Genomic DNA, 20077 nt, shown 5'->3' with positions numbered 1-20077 from the left:
GTAAATTTTGAACACAGGCCTTTTACTTGTAACAGAGTATTTCTACATTGCAGTATTGATACTTTTACTTAAGTAAAACATGCTGAGTACTTTTTCCACCACTGCGTGTACGTAACATTGCTTTTAGTCAGAGAGAGATCACTGCTACAGCATAAAAGATTATGCCGGTGGGAAAACTTAAAATGACTGCTATTACCATTACTATTACCATTACACTTAATCAATTCAGCCGGCTTGAAAATGTCTGTGAATAATAGCGTTCTGTTGAAAAGAAAATAAGGAAAAGGCATTGAAAAACGTCTTAAGGTTTTCACCTCTGTATCCTATGAGAAAAAAACGGTGCACTGGTTCCCAGGGCCACACAATGCCTTCTTACACAGTGTTACGCAGCACTTAAAAAACGCTTGTTCACTTTTTCCAGCTCCAAAACCATCGCCTGGAGTCTGGAGAGGTCCAGATGGGAAATGCCGCCCCTTGTGGCATCTTGTTTTGGGACTGTCTGTGGCAGTAGTCCATCAGTGCGGACCTCTCCCACAGGCCTTTAGGGTGACAGAGCAGGTAAAGAACACGGCAGGACACAGGTCGCCCCTGTGACGTCACAGTCCTATCCCACTCGTTCTCCCTTACATTTATGCAGAGCTTCTGCCCCATGATTGCGTGATTAGATCAGCTAATTCGATGCACGCCGTCCAGCGTCACTCCACCAGTTCTCATCCTGTTTCGCAAACCTTCTCGGGGGAATATATCGGCCCAATCGTATAGTGTTGGCTTTGGCATGTTGTATAGCCCACGTAATTTCATAAAACAACTTTCTTATCAGTGTTGGAATTTTTTTAATTTTTTTTTAAGGAAATAGCCGGACCGCAGTGCATTCGGAAATCAAGCGAGAATAATTACAGAGGAGAGGGGGTAGTTAGACCAGTAATAGGGCGTCGGTCGTTTTACACTGCAACCTGTTGTCTAAAATGACACTGGTGTTATTGTGCGGGTGGAATATTTCTTCATAGATGGAGGAGTAGCCAAATTGGATGCAGATGGTCTGAGTGCTGTAGTAACTTTGGGGAAAAAGTGCTCAGGTCACAAACAGCGACATTCATCACGGTGTTGTTGTTGTTGTTGTGGCTGTCGAGGTTGTTGTTTCCTCTCGCCCCGACGGCTCACGTCATGTCGTGTTCATCGTCTAGCCCGTTGAGGCCTGGAACGCCATCTGTGTCATTTTTTTATTTGAGCTAAAAAGCATTATTTTACACTTTGGCTATTAAAAAAATAGCAGATCTACAAGCTCGTAGCGCGGCACCGAGTGCCGCGCTACGAGCTTGTAGAACTGCTATTTTTTTTTTATCGTGAACATGTGTGCAAATCTTTGAATATATATTATTTTAAAGCAAATATTTTTTAATTCAAATCTTTGCTTCTGGGGGGTCCCTGGAACTCAATATTTTGAGATGGGGGTCGGCGGCCAAATGCATATCATTTTGGGGGTCCTTGACATGAAAAAGTTTGAGCACCACTGATATAGAAACATACGTTTTTTCAGAAAACTGTTGGGATTTTAGAAGACATTTGTAGAATCGGCTTCAGGTCTTAACTCTTTCAGTGCCATTCTTATTTATGGAATTTTGGTTCTGAGTGCCACAGCCAAAATTCATTGTAAAAAAAAAGTGCTCAGGAGCCGAGATACAGCCTTTTTCAGTAAGAGGTTAAACAAGAAGTTAATGGAGCAGCAAATCTTCAAATCATCATATCTTGGGTTCTGAACATAAAAAAAATAAAAATAAAATAGGATTTTTTTTTTTCATGACGTCTTAGACGTCATGTGGCGCTCAGGGCGCTTCAGGCCATGACGTCTTAGATGTCATGTGGCACTGAATGAGTTGTTAATGGGCTAGTCTAGCGCCTGTGATTGGAATCCGGCCTGTTATTGATCCGTGGCCAATGAAAGCATGGAGTATATATGGTCTCTCCTTACAGTATCATAACAATGTGTTTTGTTCTCAGCCCGAAAGACCAAACCAAAAAAGAATGTCTCCCACTCTGAATAGCCTGTCTATACATCGAGTAACATTCCCGTAGATAAACATAGGACAAAAAAAACACAAGTTTCCCAAAGCGCTACAGATTAAGGGCATTATATTTCATTACATATTTGTGTGTCTCTGTCTGTATTATGTGAGCATGGGAGGGTTCAAGTTGATTCACACGCCTCCTCTCATCTGCTGTGTGTGCATGCGATTGCGTGCGTGTGGCCGTGTGCACACATATGCATCAATGTCTATTGATGTGCTTTCACCTGCGTGTGTGTGTGCACGGCACAGGTTCACACATTTATAGCAGGCCCATGCTTTCTCGGGCACAGAGTTCTTAATGAATAAGGTTAAAGTTCCGTTCAGCATTGTGACCCTTTGACCTCTGTCCAAGGGCGTGCTCCCTTAAACACAGCGCCCTCTTCTGGCCCAACAAACCATCACACGTTCTCACAGTTCTGTGGTACATGTATAAGGGCCTTTTGATTTCTTTGTTTGCATTATGCAAACACAAAATATACCTTTTTCCACATGTGAGATATAGTAGCTGTATTGTTTAGAATTTCACTAGGGATTCAGCCATTGAGATAAACAAAAATGGAGTCATGATCTACAGAGATCTCCATATAAGGGCACAAAAGGGACACGGACAGACAGATACAACGGGTATCTGACAAAGTAAAAAACAATTCTTTTTTGAGTTGGTACTTCTGTGGCCTACTTGCATTGATTGATTGATTGATTGATTGATTGATTGATTGAAATTTTTATTAGGCAAAAAGAATGTAAAACATCACAATTACATTTATAATACTTTTGTCTAAAAGGTCCGTCCAAAAAAGTCCTTGCGGACTTATTTCCGTTGGTATTCATTTCATAGACATAATAGTAGCAACCAAATAGTTCAAATATCAACATAAAAATACAGAGAAAAAATAACACTATGTACAAAAAAGAAAAAGGAAAAAACCATGAAAAAAATCAAAGACAAAAAAACAAAAAAAAATGCAGTGTACATTTATTTGGTGCTGATTGGTCCAGTTTGAGAGATTGGCTCTGGACACACAGACCGACCCTCTTATAGACGACTAGACTCTTGCAGAGCACACCGTAAAAAAATTATATGAAGATTTTTGCGGATCACTAGATCCGCAAAAATCTCTCCCTTAGAGATAGGGTGAGAAGTTCAGTCACCTGAGAGAGAGACTCGGGAGTAGAGCCGCTGCTCCTTCACTTGGAGAGGAGCCAGCTTAGGTGGTTCAGGGCATCTTGTACGGATGCGTCCCGAGCGTCTCCCTATCGGGAGGTCCTCGCTGCATCATGTCCCACTGGGAGGAGAGAGACCCCGGGGGCAGACCAAGGACTAGATGGAGGGGGATTACACCTCCACACTGACCTGGGAACGCCTCGGGATCCCCCAGGAGGAAGTGGCTAATGTTGCTCAGGAAAGGGAAGTCTGGAGCTCTCTGCTGAAACGGCCCCCCCGCCCCCCCGCAACCCGACTCCAGATAAGCGGTTGAAGATGGATGGATGGATGGATAGTTCAGTGTTTTTTTGACTCAGGGCTACCCTGTAAAAAAAAAACCTTTTCATCCACGGCACCCCTGGATTACATTGTTACTTTTTAGCACCTTACATTTATGTCATATTACAGTAGATTAATATGTAAATCTTTCCCCCTAAGATACAGTATGTCATGAGGGAAAACTTGAGAGAATATCAGTTTCCATTAGGGCAGAATTATTGAAAATAACTTTATACTTGACGTTTAACCACTCTGGAGCTTGTAGATCGGCTATTTTTGAAGAGATTTGGTATAGATGGAAAAAGAATGGGCAACAAAGTGCAACTTAGGTCCGTTTTACTAAGTATAGCGAATCTACGCGTTCGAGCGACATGAATAAATTACACATTTTATCAAAGTATTCTGCGGCACCCCTGGACTTGTGTCGCACGACACCCACTTTGAGAAACCCTGAATTAGATACGCTTGATTAGATTCTTTTTTCAGCTTTCTTGTGTGTTTTCACAAAAACCCATAGTCAGCCTTTTGGTTTTTCTGCTGGTTTGTCAAAACCTCCATCCAGCTGTTTAAGTTAAGCAGCAACATCAGTCCCACTTAATTACAACTTAAGCAGCCAAGCACGACTAACCACAATAACGGTATACAGCCCAGAATTTATCATGTTCTCCTACTATATTTTGCAGAGAGAGAGAGAGAGACTTTAGATATAGTCAGGGGATATTAGCAGAACATTTTCCAATCTTGGAATAAATTCCTTACCAAAAAAAATCTTCACCAATGTGTTTGTAAAGGTGTCTAGTAACACATCTCACAAAGACTGAATTGCAGTTTCCCTAGGAGAATTTTTGACAGCTGCTGAAAGTTGGGGTACCCACCATTTCCCTGCATTTCCATGCAGGAAAAAAAATCAAATTTAAATTCTGTTTTAAGTAGCATGTGAGGGGTCAAACTAGGGTGTTCTTATGATTCTGAATCCATTGCAAGCATTTTTTTTAAAAACAGCCCAATCTCAATGGGCTTTTTACACAAAAAGTATACCTGGAAAAGGATGGCTATGGCCGTTTTTAGCCCAAGGAGTGGTTTTGGTGCAAAACAAATGCTTGCAATGGATTCAGAATCATAAAAACACCCTAGTTTGACCCCTCACATGCTACTTAAAACAGAATTAAAATTGGATTTTTTTCCCCTGCATGGAAATGCAGGGAAATGGTGGGTACCCCAACTTTCAGCAGCTGTCAAAAATTCTCCTAGGGAAACTGCATTTCAGTCTTTGTGAGATGTGTTACTAGACACCTTTACAAACACATTGGTGAAGATTTTTTTTGGTAAGGATTTTTTTAATATCCCCTGACTAATAGAAAAACCTTGCTGCCACTATTATAACATTTTTAAGGATACAGTAGCTTGTTAATGTTAGATAAAATAATAGTTAATACTGTACCATCTTTTTAATGCGAGCTTGTAGATCGGCTATTTTTGATTAGCCAAAGTGTAGATTAGGTCTTAAGTGCTTAATTGATGTTGCATACCCTCCGGCCAATCAGAAGCAAGTACCTCAAGTGCCATGGTATAAGTGTTCTTAGGTGCTCTTATCACTGTCAACGTTCTAAATAGCCATGTGGTCTTACTCTAAATGTGAATCAGAATCAGTGGATTTCATTGTTACCGATACACTGAAATAGGAACAGGCGTTATACAAAGAGATGTCTTCAATTCAAGACATCACCTTTCTTCTTGGGTATACTGTATTATTTCATCCAGTTGCTCTTCCGAGCTCTTGTCACGAGAGCAAGGTTAAAGCGTTGTATGGGCTCCCGCAGGGTTCAATTTACTACACCCACACAGTAGCTCTGCTTCACGTATGCCTGTCTGAGAGAACAGTTGGAGCTCCTAACCCTGTCAGGGCTGATGACTGCCCCCCCACCTTCCTCAACATTCCTCCTTGTCCCCAGACCTGCAGGTCCACAGATGGAACAGGGAGATTACATTAGCAGATCCTTGTCTGAATCCCCCCCCCGTCCCCGTCCCCCCCGCCTTCTCTATTCAATTTTCTGTCCCGTAAGCTACCGGTCCTGCATGGGCCAGACAGACAGGCCCTCCTCCCTCTCTCAATCTAAATCCTAGGGTGCACATAACGAGACTCTCCTCCTCTTGTTACCTTGTGTCACGATTACCAGTGAGACCACACAGGCTTGATACGCACACACACACGCGCACACACACACACACACACACACACACGCACACGCACACGCACACGCACACGCACACACACACACAGTCCTTAACCACCACCCCCCCTTTGACCCTCCTCGAGTGGGCATTTTAATCAGCAAAATGCCTTTTTTTTCTGCCTGAACCAGCCTCGACACCTAATACCGCAGACAGGTTCATCTTGTTACCGAGCAAATAAATCCTATTCACAGACAGAAGGTTGAGTTCAGACATGGCCTAAGAAAAGCCTGCGGGTGGTTTTCTTTAAGGAAACGCCATGGCTGTAATGAAAGTGTACAGCGGTGCAGTGCAGAGCCCCCACACCCCCCCCCTCTCTTTTTGTAATATAGTCATGAATACAAATGACCCCTCTAAGTCATAACAACAATCATTTCCCTTTCTGCCAGAGGTGGTTTGGTGCTCCGTCGCTCGTCTAGCAGCAGCTCTGTGTTTGACACAGACCCTCCATTCTCCTCCTTATCACCATTCATTCACTTGATAAACATTCCCATTAGCACCTTGATGGTTGATGTACTTTTGTAAAACCCGATCTTTAAAATACTGTATATCGTTGCTGTCCGGCAGAAACCAGCTAACTCCATTTTGACGCTTTTGCATTTATTTTCCATAAATCAGGGCCATTGAACACCCTTTACGTCTGTGTGTTGGTAAAAAAAAAATTGAACCAATGAAAAGCATTAGAAAGCGCTTCTGACAAAACCAGCTAACTCCATTGGATCCTCAAACTTCCTGCTAAACCAGCTAAGTCCACCGGAGTTAGCTGGTTTTGCTGACTCCAGGCTCCACCCCCTTTTGACCTCCAACCTCATTGTGAGCTTGGGGGTCCATTCAGCTTTTCTTATCAATGATGAACAAAACCTCCTAACTCTACCTTTTCCTGAATTTCCTGAAAAATTAACATTTTGGAGTTAGCTGATTTCTGCCAGACAGCAGAGATATACTAGCCTGGTAAACCCTCCCTCCAGAAATCTCATTTGTATTTTATTTCAGGAGTGAGTCTGGCCTGTAGACCTATATGGGCAATTTGGCTGTGGGCTGGAGCTGGGCGGGAGTAATGTAGCTTTGATGTCCAAGTGGCCCTTTGATGTCCAATTAAGCCACTTTAAGCTGCAGTGATTATCACCAGTAGGGGTGTGCCGATACACAAATTTCATGATACGATACGATGTTGGGCTCACGACATCGATACGATATCGATACGATACGATATTTGGCACTTTTTTATTATGAAAATATATGGGTGGGGGGGAAGCAAATGCAAACAAATATTTCTGTTTTGCATTATTCAGACATGCAAACTTGTAGCTTTTCAGCTACAATAGCCGTTTTGAATCCAAATAGGGCAATAGTGTGACACCTGACCCGAAAAAAAACATGTTGTCACCCTTTTCACCTCGGGGCTGTTTGCATGCCTGATTATTATTATTGTTTTTTTTTTTTCAAAACAATATTTTTTTTTCCAAAACGATACCGTCACGAAAACGTATCGCGATATATCGCGGGACGATATATCGGCACACCCCTAATCACCAGGAGTAATTGGTTTGTCTTTGATGTTAATTAGCAGCTTGTATGAAAGGTGTATTGATTAATGATGTGTGAACCACTCGGGTTCCACCTGATTGGCCTACCTCTGCTGTCAATCACAAAACAATGAGCGAGGACGCTGATTGGAGAGTCCATTTGGTGGACGAGCAAGAAAAGCCCAGATAAGCCTTCAGGCCAGACTCACTCCTGAAATCAAATGGAAATGAGAATTCCGGAGGGCGGGGCTTTACCAGGCTAGAGATATACAGTACATCAAATCAATCTACGTTTGCGTTTTTTTTTTTTTTTTTTTGTGTCGGGGTCATTTTCATCCACTTACATGCGTACACATGCATAGCACACACTGTCACCAACTCATAATAGTGTTGATCATGTTGGCTACTGGAAATCTGTAATAAAGCAGCAGTCTTTACTCTTTTATTTAATATTTTAGTAGCTACAGTATAAATAAAGTTGATTTTATATTATTTCATGTGACCGTTGAAGTTTGATGTTTGATGCATCAGAATCAGAATCAGAATGACTTATTTTGCCAAATAGGATTTCAGAAGGGGATCTCTGATAATAAAATCAAAGAAACATCATCACTCTTAAAAAAAAAGACAGATCTACTAGCTTACAACACGGTAGAGTTCTCAAATTATGCCCGAACCAGACCCGGCCCGACGTTTTTCGGCTGGGTCAGAGCTTTATTGATCACTGAGGGGAATCTGTCCTTTGGACGAACCCTCCACATCAGAATGGAAATGGAGTAATGGACACAGCTAGATTTCATCCATACTGTTTCCTCATCAGATGGTAAGACTTTGACGTGTGAGTGGTCAATATTATAGATTGATAGCGTGACATTGGAGTTGGCATGGAAAGCCCAATAGGTGAAACTGTGGCCACGTGGCAAACGCGCCGAGGGATCTAATAATTTGGCTCTAAATGCGTCAACTGAAAAATAAATAGATGTCTATAATATGCATAGAAGCAAAGCAGCATCGTTTGACATATTCTTTCTTTTTGTGTTGGGCACATGCATATTTTATTTGACGTTTGGCACTATTGTAATTGATTTTTTTTTTTTTCATTTCATTTCAAACCTTTATTTATTCTCGAAAGACATTGAGGTTGCCCTCATTTGCAGTGTCGTCGAGATACAGCATAGTACAACATCAATACAACATCAATATTCATATCAATGACATTCAGAACAAAAACAAAATTAAAAACAGTTACAGACATTTGTGGGTAGATCTGCAATCAAAGATTTAAATTGACCATATGTTATGGGCGAACTGATCTTAAATTTCAGCTGCAGGTCATTCCACGTAGTTGGGGCACTAACGCAAAAGGCTGTTTTCCCAAGTTCAGTCCTTACCCTAGGGACTTTCAGCGTCAGCCAGTCATTTGAGCGTGTCCCATGCGCTCCAGGATTCCATTCTATCAATGAATTAATATATAATGGCAAAGTCCCATCAATTGCCTTAAAAATAAATAGGTACCAATGTTTGTTTCGCCTGTCAGCCAAGGATGGCCAACCTACTCTGTCATATAGGATGCAGTGATGGGTCCTAAAATGTTCACCAGAAATGAAGCGCAGGGCAGAGTGGTAAACTGAATCTAAAACCTTGAGGGTAGAAGGGGAAGCATTCCTATAAATGACATCACCATAGTCCAAAACAGGGAGAACAACAGCTTCAATGACTCTTTTTCTACAGGTCATTGGGAAACTAGCTTTATTCCTGTAGAAGAAGCCAATCTTTTGTCTGAGCTTGCAGGCAAGATTGTCTAAATGATATTTAAAAGTTAATTTTTCGTCAAGCCAAATTCCAAGATATTTATATTCAGTAACCCTTTCTATGATGGTTCCATTTGAGGTAGTAATATGTAGGCTATTATAATCTATTTCCCTGGCCCTAGAGAATAAAATGTATTTCGTTTTTCCTTCATTAAGTACAAGTTTCAGCTCTTTAAGGGAATCCTGAAACACATTAAATGACAACTGCAATTTTTCAGTTGCCAGTTGGACAGACTCAGCAATGCAATAAAGAATGGTGTCGTCTGCATAAAAATGGGCTTGGCAGCCACCAAGAGACAAAGCCATGTTGTTTATATATAAAGTAAATAAAACAGGGCCCAGAATTGACCCTTGAGGGACGCCTTTGGAGATTGGCAAGAACCCTGATTGGGCTCTCCCAGCTTTCACGCACTGGGATCTCTCAGTCAGATAGCTCTGAAACCAAGTGCAGGTATCTCCATCAAACCCAGTGCTGTGTAGTATATTTAAGAGTAGTGAATGATCAACTGTGTCAAAGGCTTTAGATAAATCTATGAATAGTGCAGCACAATGTTTTCTTTTATCTACAGCAGAAGCAATATCATTTATAATTAGGGTAGTGGCAGTGATTGTACTGTGCTTGGCTCTAAAACCCGACTGAAGTGGGGTTAATACAGAATTGTTTGATAAAAATATTTTAAGCTGCTTATTTACCAATGACTCCAGAGTTTTCGCTAAGCAGGAAAGCTTGGAAATTGGCCGATAATTATTTGGGTCACTTCCAACTCCACCTTTGTGTAGTGGTGAGATATGGGCCATTTTCCAAATATTTGGAACAATACATGTAGACACAGAGAGATAAAAAATATGTGTTATATGCTCTGAAATTAATGGAGCAGCTAATTTAAGGAAAAATGGATCCAAACAGTCTTCCCCAGTTGACTTTTTTGAATCAATGCAGAGCAAGGCAGTAAAAATATCATTATAAATAAAAGGCTTCAGAGAGAAATGAGAGTCATGTCTCTCAGTGTGAGAGACATGGCTCACAACGTCCACATGTGTGCTTCCAGAATTTTCATTTGCTATGACCTCGTTCTCAAAAAGGTGACCTGCAGTAGCAAAATGTTCATTAAAAACTGTGCATATATCGTTTAGGTCAGAAAAGACACACTGACCGACGTTTACATGTGTAGGTAGTGAGGTACCTTTTTTATCTCTGACTGAATTTACAATTTTCCAGAATTTAGCTGGGTTAGAATCACATCGAAGTATAGCATCTAGATAATAATCCGATTTCGCTTTCCTTACAGCTGATGTGAAGGCATTTCTCAGTTGCCTAAAGGCAAGCCAATGAGAGGGGTTTCCTGACTTCTTGGCTAAAACCCAGGTCTTATTTTTCGCCTGAAGCAGAGATGATAATTCTGAAGTGAACCAAGGATTAGTCCTAGCTTGTATTCTTTGCTTTTTGAAAGGGGCATGCATATTTACAATAGAGTTAAAAACTTGTATAAAATGATCCAGTGCTACATTTACATCCATGATGTCTAGAATACTAGAAATGCTACTATTTTGGAGGTCAGATAAGAAGGCCATCTCGTTAAAATGTTTAAAATTTCTCCTTATTACAATTTCTGAGTGAGCTTTCTTTACATGTGTATCTCTAATACAGGCTATTGGGCAGTGGTCACTTACTCCTAGATCAAAGACACCAGAAGCAGTAATCTTATCAGGCTTATTTACTAAAATTAAATCAATTAAGGTTGATCGTGACATGTTATTTAGATTAGGTCTGGTAGGTTCAGTAATCAGTTGGACTAGATTTAGATTATCACATATGTCCTTCAGACAGTCAGAAGCATTTGATAACCAGTTATAATTTAGATCTGCAAAAATAAAAATTTCAGAGGTACTATATTGAGAAATCAATTCTGCCAATTTATCAATAGCTCCGGAGTCAGCAGAGGGAGGTCTATAAACCCCAATCACAGTGATAGAATTATTTGGCCCCAGGTTAACCAAAAGAGAAATAAATTCAAAATAATTTGGCATAGTTAAGGTTTTCAAAACAGTAACTGAGAAGCGTGATTTAATGAAAATGGCCACTCCACCAGCTCTGGTACTTCTGTCTATTCTAAACAAGTTAAAATCAATTAGAGATATTTCAGAATCAGAGATACCGTCCTTTAGCCAAGTTTCGCTTAAAACCAAAATATCAGGGTCAGTTTGTGATACCAAAATTTTTAAGTGATCTAGCCTTTCATTTGCTAAAATACTTCTAATATTAAGGTGCATTATACCCAGGCCTTTTCTATTTTTAAAAGTATGTGGCGTTAAAGTGGGAGCTGGGATAGACTCAGACGGATGCAGCGTGTTGGATGTGGGTCTAGCAGTAAGAGAGGGCTGCAGGGTAACTGCTGTTAAATTAAAGTTGTTAAACCCATTTGGCCTTGAAACATGCCTTGGAAGGCGCACAAACGAAGGATTGTTATAATGTGTGATTTTAACAGGGATGATAAAAGTGAGAGGGGGTGCAGGATTGCAACAGTCCCCCAGTTTGCACGAAGAATAAGGCATTCTAATGACATACTGTACGCAAGCTTTGGTCCCATGTAGGTTTGCCTCCGAGCAGACGTGAGTTTGAGCGGACATCAGTCAAAATAAAATTCACAAACAAAAAAAGACTCTTAACGTGGGATTTTGTAATTGCCGATAAGTACAAAGTATGGGCATAAACGAGCTTACTGAACGAGGCCCACCTCCTCGGCCAACCAAAATAACCTTCCGCTGCTTCTGCCCTTGACCTTTGGGCATGCCAACCAGATGGTGATTTATGCCATGAGGATGGACTGGATGATGGCCGTATAAGAGGAGCTGCACCTTCATATATTCTTTGCAGGGCCCTCTAGGTGATGGAGGGAATGTTCTCCCCCCACCCCCACTCCCACTGAAGTCCCTAGAGATTATTGTCACCAGGAATTTGAAATACTCCACACAGTGTTAACCCATTCGATCCGGGAACGCATCTGTGTCATTTAAGATGTTTAGCTATAACCATTATTTTATACTTCGGCTATTCAAAAATAGTAGATCTACAAGCTATGAGCTTGTAGATCTGCTATTTATTATTTTTATTGTGAAAATTTGTGCAAATCTATATATTTTTTAAAGCGAACATTGCTTCTGGGGGTCCCTGGAATTAGATAGCCGATCTACAAGCTCACAAGTCACAACGCATCGCAGCGCGATGCGTTGAGCTTGTAGATCTGCTATTTTCAGAGGGCAACACCCAAGCGTCTTTTAGTTCTACTACTGGATCTCTTCTCCACTAGTCCCTCACTAACATTTTAGTCTAGTTTTTAATTGTTGACGAAATTGTCAACATATTTAGTCTTAGTTTTAGTCATCATAGCTTAGTTTTTATTTGTTTTTATCAAGTTTTCGTCAGTGAAAAAAGGTAGTCGACGAACATTTTTCGTCATAGTTTTTTAGTCGACGAAATCAACACTGGTAGATGCGTTCCCAGATTGAATGAGTTAACTGGGGGAGCGTCTGTGAGAATGTACGTGAGTGGAGCAGGTCCAGGGCAGCGGTCCTCTCTCTGGCAGGCCGGTGCAGGCCAACGCCCAGCAGTGTGTATGTGAGTGACTGACTGCCAGCCAGGTCAGTCGTCCAGTTGGAGTGAGCCTGGTACTGTGTGTGAGTGACCACAGGGAATGCTCCCCCGCCTAGAATCATGCTAGACCAAGGAAAACACAATGCTATGACAAAATCTCTCTCTCTCTCTCCTTAACCCTATCAATCCGGAAATGCATACTGTCATTTTAGATTTTTAGCTATAACCATTATTTTATACTTTGGGCTATTCAAAAATAGCAGATATACAAGATTGTAGATCTGCTATTTTATTAGAAAAATAATTTGAATCTTCGAATATATATGTTTTTTAGAGCGATTTCTTTTACTCAAATCTTTGCTTCTGGGGATTCTACAAATGTCTTCTAAATCCTAACAGTTTTTTTTTTTTTTTAAGCGTATGTTGCTATAATATCAGTGGTTCTCAAACATTTTCATGTCAAGGATCACCCAAAATGATATTTTATTCCAGAGACCCCCAGAAGCAAAGATTTGACTTAACCCATTAATACCTGGAACGCATCTGTGTCACTTTAGGCTATTCAAAAATAGCAGATATACAAGCTCATAGCGCGGCACCGAGTGCCGCGCTACGAGCTTGTAGATCTGCTATTTTTGAAAAATCGTGAACATTTTTTTTTTTTTTTTTAATTCCGAAAAACTGTTAGGATTTAGAAAATGTTTAGAAGCGGCCTCAGGTCTTAATGGGTTAACAATGTTTGCTTTAAAAACATATATATTCAAAGATTTGCACACATTTTCCACGATCTTTCAAAAATAGCAGATCTACGAGCTCGTGCCGTGCTATGAGCTCGTATATCTGCTAATTTTGAATAGCCAAAGAAATCTGACACCGATGCGTTTGCGGATTGAATGGGTTAAAACAGGAGAGGGGGCTACGGTAGATAACCCTCATCAAATGTTTATACATGGCACAATGTCCCATTGACCAGCTCTTCATCATGTACTGTGTGGTATTCCCGTTGAGCTCTACCTCGCTGATTGTCCTTATCAGGAGACAGACTGATGGCCAGAAGGATAACAACAAAGCCAGGCCCTTTGAGGCATAGGCAGGCACAAGGCCGGTAAGGAGGATAATGTGTGCCGGCAAACTTCAAACATCCCTGTGGAACCTATTAGAAGGTCAAATATTTTTGCAAGACAAATGGATCTGAAGACCGAAATGGCAGCATATTGTTTCGTGTGAATGGGTCTCCCACCCTATAAAGACCCCAATGTCTGATAAAAAGCACATGCCGCTGGGACCAATCTGCTTTTTATAGCAGAAATATTACACGTTTTTATTACATTGTCACTCTTATTTATAACCTACAAATGCCATGTGGTGAGCTCTTTTATTGGTTCAAAAGCGTGCGTCTCAGGCTGTGTGCTGTGCTTAGTTGGGGTGTCTTTCTAGCTCTGCGAACGGCGTTTTCCTATCGCCTCTTGTGGAGTTTCAGCTACTATGCATCCCAGAAATATATAGCTTATAAGGATTTGTAATGTAAGGAATTTGTAATTTGTAAGGAAATGTAAATATGGCAACTCATTTGGATTTCCCAAGGACTATAGCCGTTTCAGTCATTCAGTCTGAACTTCACTGTAGCCTATAGTAGCCTTTTCATAAATGATATTTGTGCTTAGGCTGTCGTGAACGTTTATAATATTTAGAGAAATGTAAAGTTTCAAATATAAAAGTAGTAGTTACTAGTAGCAAACTGTACATTTAGACCGAATGTTTCCTTTATCCTCATCTTGCTCTAATGCACGCAACTGTTTCGCCAGGTTTTTATTTTTTGTTGTTTCTCATAAGCGTGCATCCGTTGTCCGTCAACAACACAGCCGTCTGTGCCTTGACTTCTGTGCGCTGACTGCGCCAGGCTCTCTCCTCCCCACCCGGCCCTCCGCTACTGCAAGGCGATAGAAAAACGCTGTTCGCGTCTCTCCTCGTGTCTTTTCTGAATTAACAATTTGGGTATTTTGAGGCGGTACTCGATTCCATCCAGATGCCTTCACAACGTGTCATGGCTCACTCTGGACCCATATCTGTCCCGGCTATCGCTGTTTATTGCACTGCTGATGAACCATTCAAAGGGCACATTAGCATATTGCCTAGGAGGCTATGGCTATTTGGACCTGAGCGATTTGGATCATAAAAGCCTAAATGTTCCCCTTTAAGGTGATGCACGACCCACAGGGAGCCATACTTGGGCGATAGAATTCCGAAGGAAGAGACAGAAAAACAACGTTAATGAATGACACAATGGCGGTAATGCTCCGTCGGTGTAGGGCAACGCTGCCATTAACCATGGGCCTGGCCAAAGTTATCCCACCGAGTTGATTGTCCTCAGCCAACTGGCCTCTCTGTGATAATGAGGCCAACAAGACTGAAGAGTCTAAAACCCTGATAGCTGCCCCTCCATGCCGACCCTGCTGCTCCTTATGCTGCTTTCACAGCATAAGGCAGCGGTGATGCAACTTTGATGACTATATTTCCACACTCGCTCCAGAGGGCCACTTTGCATATACTGTCGGGTATTTTAACTTTTTTCGTAAATTAATGCCGTACTTCGCCGTATGTCACACAAAAATAGCAGATCTACAAGCTCAAAACGCGTCGCAGCGCGGCATGTTTTGAGCTTGTAGATCTGCTATTTTTTGCTATTTTTGAATTGGAATCTTGCTTTTTTTTGGGCTATTTTTGAATTGGAATCCTGAAAAGTAACATTTTTTTTTTATTTCAAATGCATTTAGTTATACTTATGTTAACTTTATGAACTTAAATACAAATGCATTCGACATAAGAAAGACAATAGAATTGTAATACTAGTCATTAAGGTACTAATATAGACTGAAGTAATTAAAGTGGGTCATGTTTGCATGTTTGGAATTGTAACAGCTGAAATCAATAATATATCAGTATTCCGATATTAACCTGTGGGCCGCATTAAGTGAAGGTGGGGGCCGCATGTGGCCCCCGGGCCGCCAGTTGCCCGTGTATGGCATAAGGAGCGTGATGACTCCGAGCTACAAAAGCAGTGCTCTGATGACGGGATGAAGCCTCAATCAATCATGTGTTTTTGTCCACCATTTTCATTCACGTTCTCTAGCATCACCGTTCCTTCTTGTAATGGGGGAAAACAAATTATTGCTGTTAGTCCTGTTAGCCCTAATTATCCCTGTTCTTTTTAACCCAAGCCTTTATATTTTCTCTTATATTATTATATTCTATAATGTATTCTTGCTTGTGTCAGTCGTCGCTCCCACACAGACTCACGCTTGATGGCGTCAACAAGCGTCTTGAGCAACACTTCAGCGGCGACCGCTCCAACAGTGTAGCTGACCACACTTTGTGGGTCATTTTGTAGCTTTCGTCCCTGCGACGCTGCTATTAATTATTATATATATTTTTCATTTTCTAAAGATTTCCACAGAAAATCTCAAATTGTCATGAGTTGAGAACAAATTCAAACATTTTTCAAAAATAATTTCATGAATAAAATAAAAGATAATCAAAGAAATTCCCCAAATTTGAAAACAAATGTTTAAGAATTAGTGAAAATAGCAGATCTGCAAGGTGGTAACGCGGCGCAAAGCGACGTGTTGTGAGCTTGTAGATCTTTTTTCACTAGTTTGGTTCCCGGGCAAACATCTGATTTCTCTTTTGGGTCTTGAGATAAAAAGTTTGGGAACCACTGTTCCAGAGATACCTGTCAGAAAATTGCCCCCCGAAAAAGTAACTATAATTATTTTCTTTCTTGACTGAGATTAATGTGATGAAGCCGCCCAATCATGAAAACTTGTGTTGTGCCATTATTTCACGGCACTGCCAGTGGTTATTCAAGAGCGATAGCATCTGTCAGGCCATTAACACGTTGCGTTTTGGCTCGCCGTTTACACTGAAGGGGCTACGCTATTCAATAGCCATGTAGGGCAGAGTGGCTGAACGAATGCTCCTGGGTACACCTAATCTTTTTGAACCATCTATCCAATTAACACAACTTAATCCCTTTCATTACAAAGCGTTTGGGGCCCTTGTTGGCCAAGGGAACCAATCTGAGACTTTATTACATCTGGTCACAATTAACTTCAATAGAGGAAGTTCTGTTTGCCTGACGGTAGGTAATTCTTTTTTATTTTTATCTAAAAGGTAAAGGCAGTATTTACTGGTCCTCCCCGGGGAAGGAAAATTACTTCACTGCATTCACCCAGCATATGGCCGCTAAGATGGCTCAGATGAGTGGGTCAGCTGCTCTAACTACTGAGCTACTGATACCCTCAATATATTGATGTTAATTACTGTGTATAACTCTTAGTTGTCATATATTAACATTTAACAATTGGATCAATGAGGTCATCTGTCAGCTCAAGGACAATGTCCAGAGCACTGTGGTACTGCACTGTATCCCTGGCATCCCTATTTTGGGCATGTCATTATTATAGGTGACATTTTTTTAAACATTTAAAAAATGGCAGACCTACAAGCTCACAACGAGTTGCGATGCAACGTGTGTAGAGCTTGTAAATCTGCTATTTTTGAAAATGTTTAATTAAGTGTTTAATGGAATGAGACTGTAAACCCTGGCAGACAGGCATGCTCCTATATGTGTGCACACACAGATGCAAATTAATGTGAGCAACTGTGTCCAGTCAGCGTCCAGACAGATGGCTGGAGAGGCCAGTTGATGTCTTCTTATGTAAGACAGCACAGTGCCTGACTCGCTGGATCATTGAGAACTGAGCTGGTCACGGCGACAGACAGACTACAGCTGTTCCTTTCTCAGGCTGCAACCCGCAGCCACAATGGCACTGGACCAAGGACTCCTCTATTTATAATAGACCTGTTTATTGAGCCTTGGTTTTCTCAAGAGAAAACCACGCTCAAAACATTTAAGAACACAGTGAAATCATGCCTCCTGATAAAAATATCAGCCAATTCATGCAGGGTATCATTTCTAACCAACGTCTACCATTATAGGGAGACTGTTGTGTTTTTCTGGCCTTGTAGTTCCAACAAATATTTGTGAACATGGAACAATTATTTCCTAAAATAAGGAAAACAAGGGACTGAGACTACTTGTTTGACCTTTAGCCGCTCCATTCAAAATCAATGGATAACTGTCCCTGTGGACACAAGGGAATATGCGTTTTTATTTTCTTTACATTGAGATTAAAGCTTTCCTCCACAGCAGTGATGATGAATCAGAACAGGAAACATAAACATACTACATATCCATTTTGTGCTCTTACTATACAGTCATCTTCTCCATCTGTTACTATTTATTCTCAAAGGAGCTGTACATTGTTGTGACATCCTAAAAGGGGCTCAGGATCATTTCTACTCTCAGTTTAAGCAACACTAGCATCAGGGTTATAGGGATGGTTATGAGGATGATCATGTCCTCTCGAGAACAACTACTAGCTGGATTGCCATGGAATTTTCTGTGGAACTTCATGAATGCGAGAGGATGGTGTCCCTACTGTTTTTGGTGACCTCCTGCCCCTACCCATAGCGCCACCATTAGGTCAGAAATTCCACTTGCTCACTTTTGATTTCTAAACAGATTTCTGACAATATTGCCATGGAATTTGCTGTATACCTTCATGCTCCCAAGACAATGGCCCCTACTGATCTGGTCTAAGCTCTTCTACTTTTCTCACTGTACCTACAGTAATATAGTAATATGCCAACAATGCACCAGACCACACCCCATTTTAAGACCACCATGCCCATGCCCATTTTCTTCTACAATTACTACAAAACCTGTATATCCAGATATTTTGGGGCATAAACAAGAAGTTGAAGGATAAACTTTACATTACTTAAAGGATCTACACCATGAATTTAAAAAAATATATATATATTTAGTATCATCATTGTTTATGTCCCTCAAACGTTTTTCAAAAGGTTTGAGCCTAAATCAAGCCTCAGATATACTCATTCCAACTAACTTCTCTCTGGCTTATAAAGCACTTTCACCTGCAATACCACATTGTCCTGTTTGGCACGGGGCGCTATTGAGCCAGTTTGTATGCATGTTATCTCCTGGTTCTGTGTGGAAAAGAAAGAAAATATATTTTTTTTTTTTTGGTTGGAACTGAAAAACGGGAGGTATTGTACCCTGACGTGACGTCACGTCAGGGACCAAATCAGTTTGGCCTGTTTTGAGACCAATTTACAGAAAACCCCAGATTTGCTGTGAAAGCCTGAGTGAAAGAGATAGTCCACCCAAAAAAAATCGATTAGTCACCCCTTGGAGACTTTAGTTTTAGTTTTTGACGCATTCCTAAGCCAATAATTTGATGACCAGCTGACCAGTAGACAGCAGCTCCGGTAGGAGACACAAAGGAGACTCTTTGTGTCTCCTACCGGAACCGCTGCAGGTCATCAAATTATTGGCTTAGGAATGCAACAAAAACAAAAACATATCAATTAATTGAAGTCTCCATGGGGTGACTAATCCATAGGAAAAAAAGTAATTTTGGGGGTGAACTATCCCTTTAAGACCATTTTTCTAATACTTGCACACAGATGAGCGCAACTGCATCGGTTGTAAACTAGCAATAACATTTACTTTGCACCGTTTTGCGCTAATAGGGCCCTTAGCCTTGTTGACAGAAGGGAATGCTTAAATACCTACGCTAAATATAGGATACTTGAGATAGAGTTTAAGATAAGATGTTTATTGTCATTGTATTTAGAATGCAATGAACTCCAAATAGCAGCATCATACAAATACAAATAAAGCAGAATTATACAGTAAACTGTTAGATTCATCATAGGTCCTGTCTCAAGTCATACAAAGTCCTGGGGGAAAAAGTGCTGAGTGCATTCATTCACTTTGGCCCAGTCAGATGTAATGCTGCATTAATGACAAAATCTAGGAAACAAAAGATAAAGGGATATTCACTCGCGACCCACAAATGGGTCCCGACACACTGTTTGGGAAACAGTGCTCTAGAATAAACACTACCGTGCAGTGGTGTAAAGTAACTTAGTACATTTACTCCAGTACTGTACTTAAGTACATTTCTTTTACTTAAAAGTATTTTTACTACTGGAGTATTTCCAATTTTCAGTCCTTTTACTTCTACTCCACTACAGCAAATATTGTACTTTTATTCCACTACAATTGTTTGAAAACTACTAGTTACTTTGCAGATATTCATTATTATATTATAAAACATACATTAACAACTTCAGGCCTATTTTATACATAGGCTATTTGAAAATAGCCGATCTACAAGCTCACAACGCGTCGCATCGCGACGCGTTGTGAAGCTTGTAGATCTGCTATTTTCAAACAATTTTGTACTTTTACTTTTGGCACTTTTAAGTATATTTTG

At 40.7% G+C, this 20077-nt stretch overlaps 1 protein-coding gene across 3 annotated transcripts in view; it reads left to right on the top strand.

Annotated features, from left to right (window-relative positions):
* The window catches only part of syn3 (synapsin III), a gene marked incomplete at its 5' end in the record, with an annotated part of 132036 nt that overhangs the window by 45562 nt on the left and 66397 nt on the right, over window positions 1-20077 (top strand). The window lies entirely within an intron of this gene.

This window comes from Gymnoscopelus braueri (genome assembly GCF_963280865.1).
Source record: "Gymnoscopelus braueri genome assembly, chromosome: 23".
In the NCBI taxonomy this organism is placed as follows: Eukaryota; Metazoa; Chordata; class Actinopteri; order Myctophiformes; family Myctophidae; genus Gymnoscopelus; species Gymnoscopelus braueri.
Note: the sequence above shows the minus strand (reverse complement) of the source record. Positions and strands in the feature narration are given on the sequence as shown.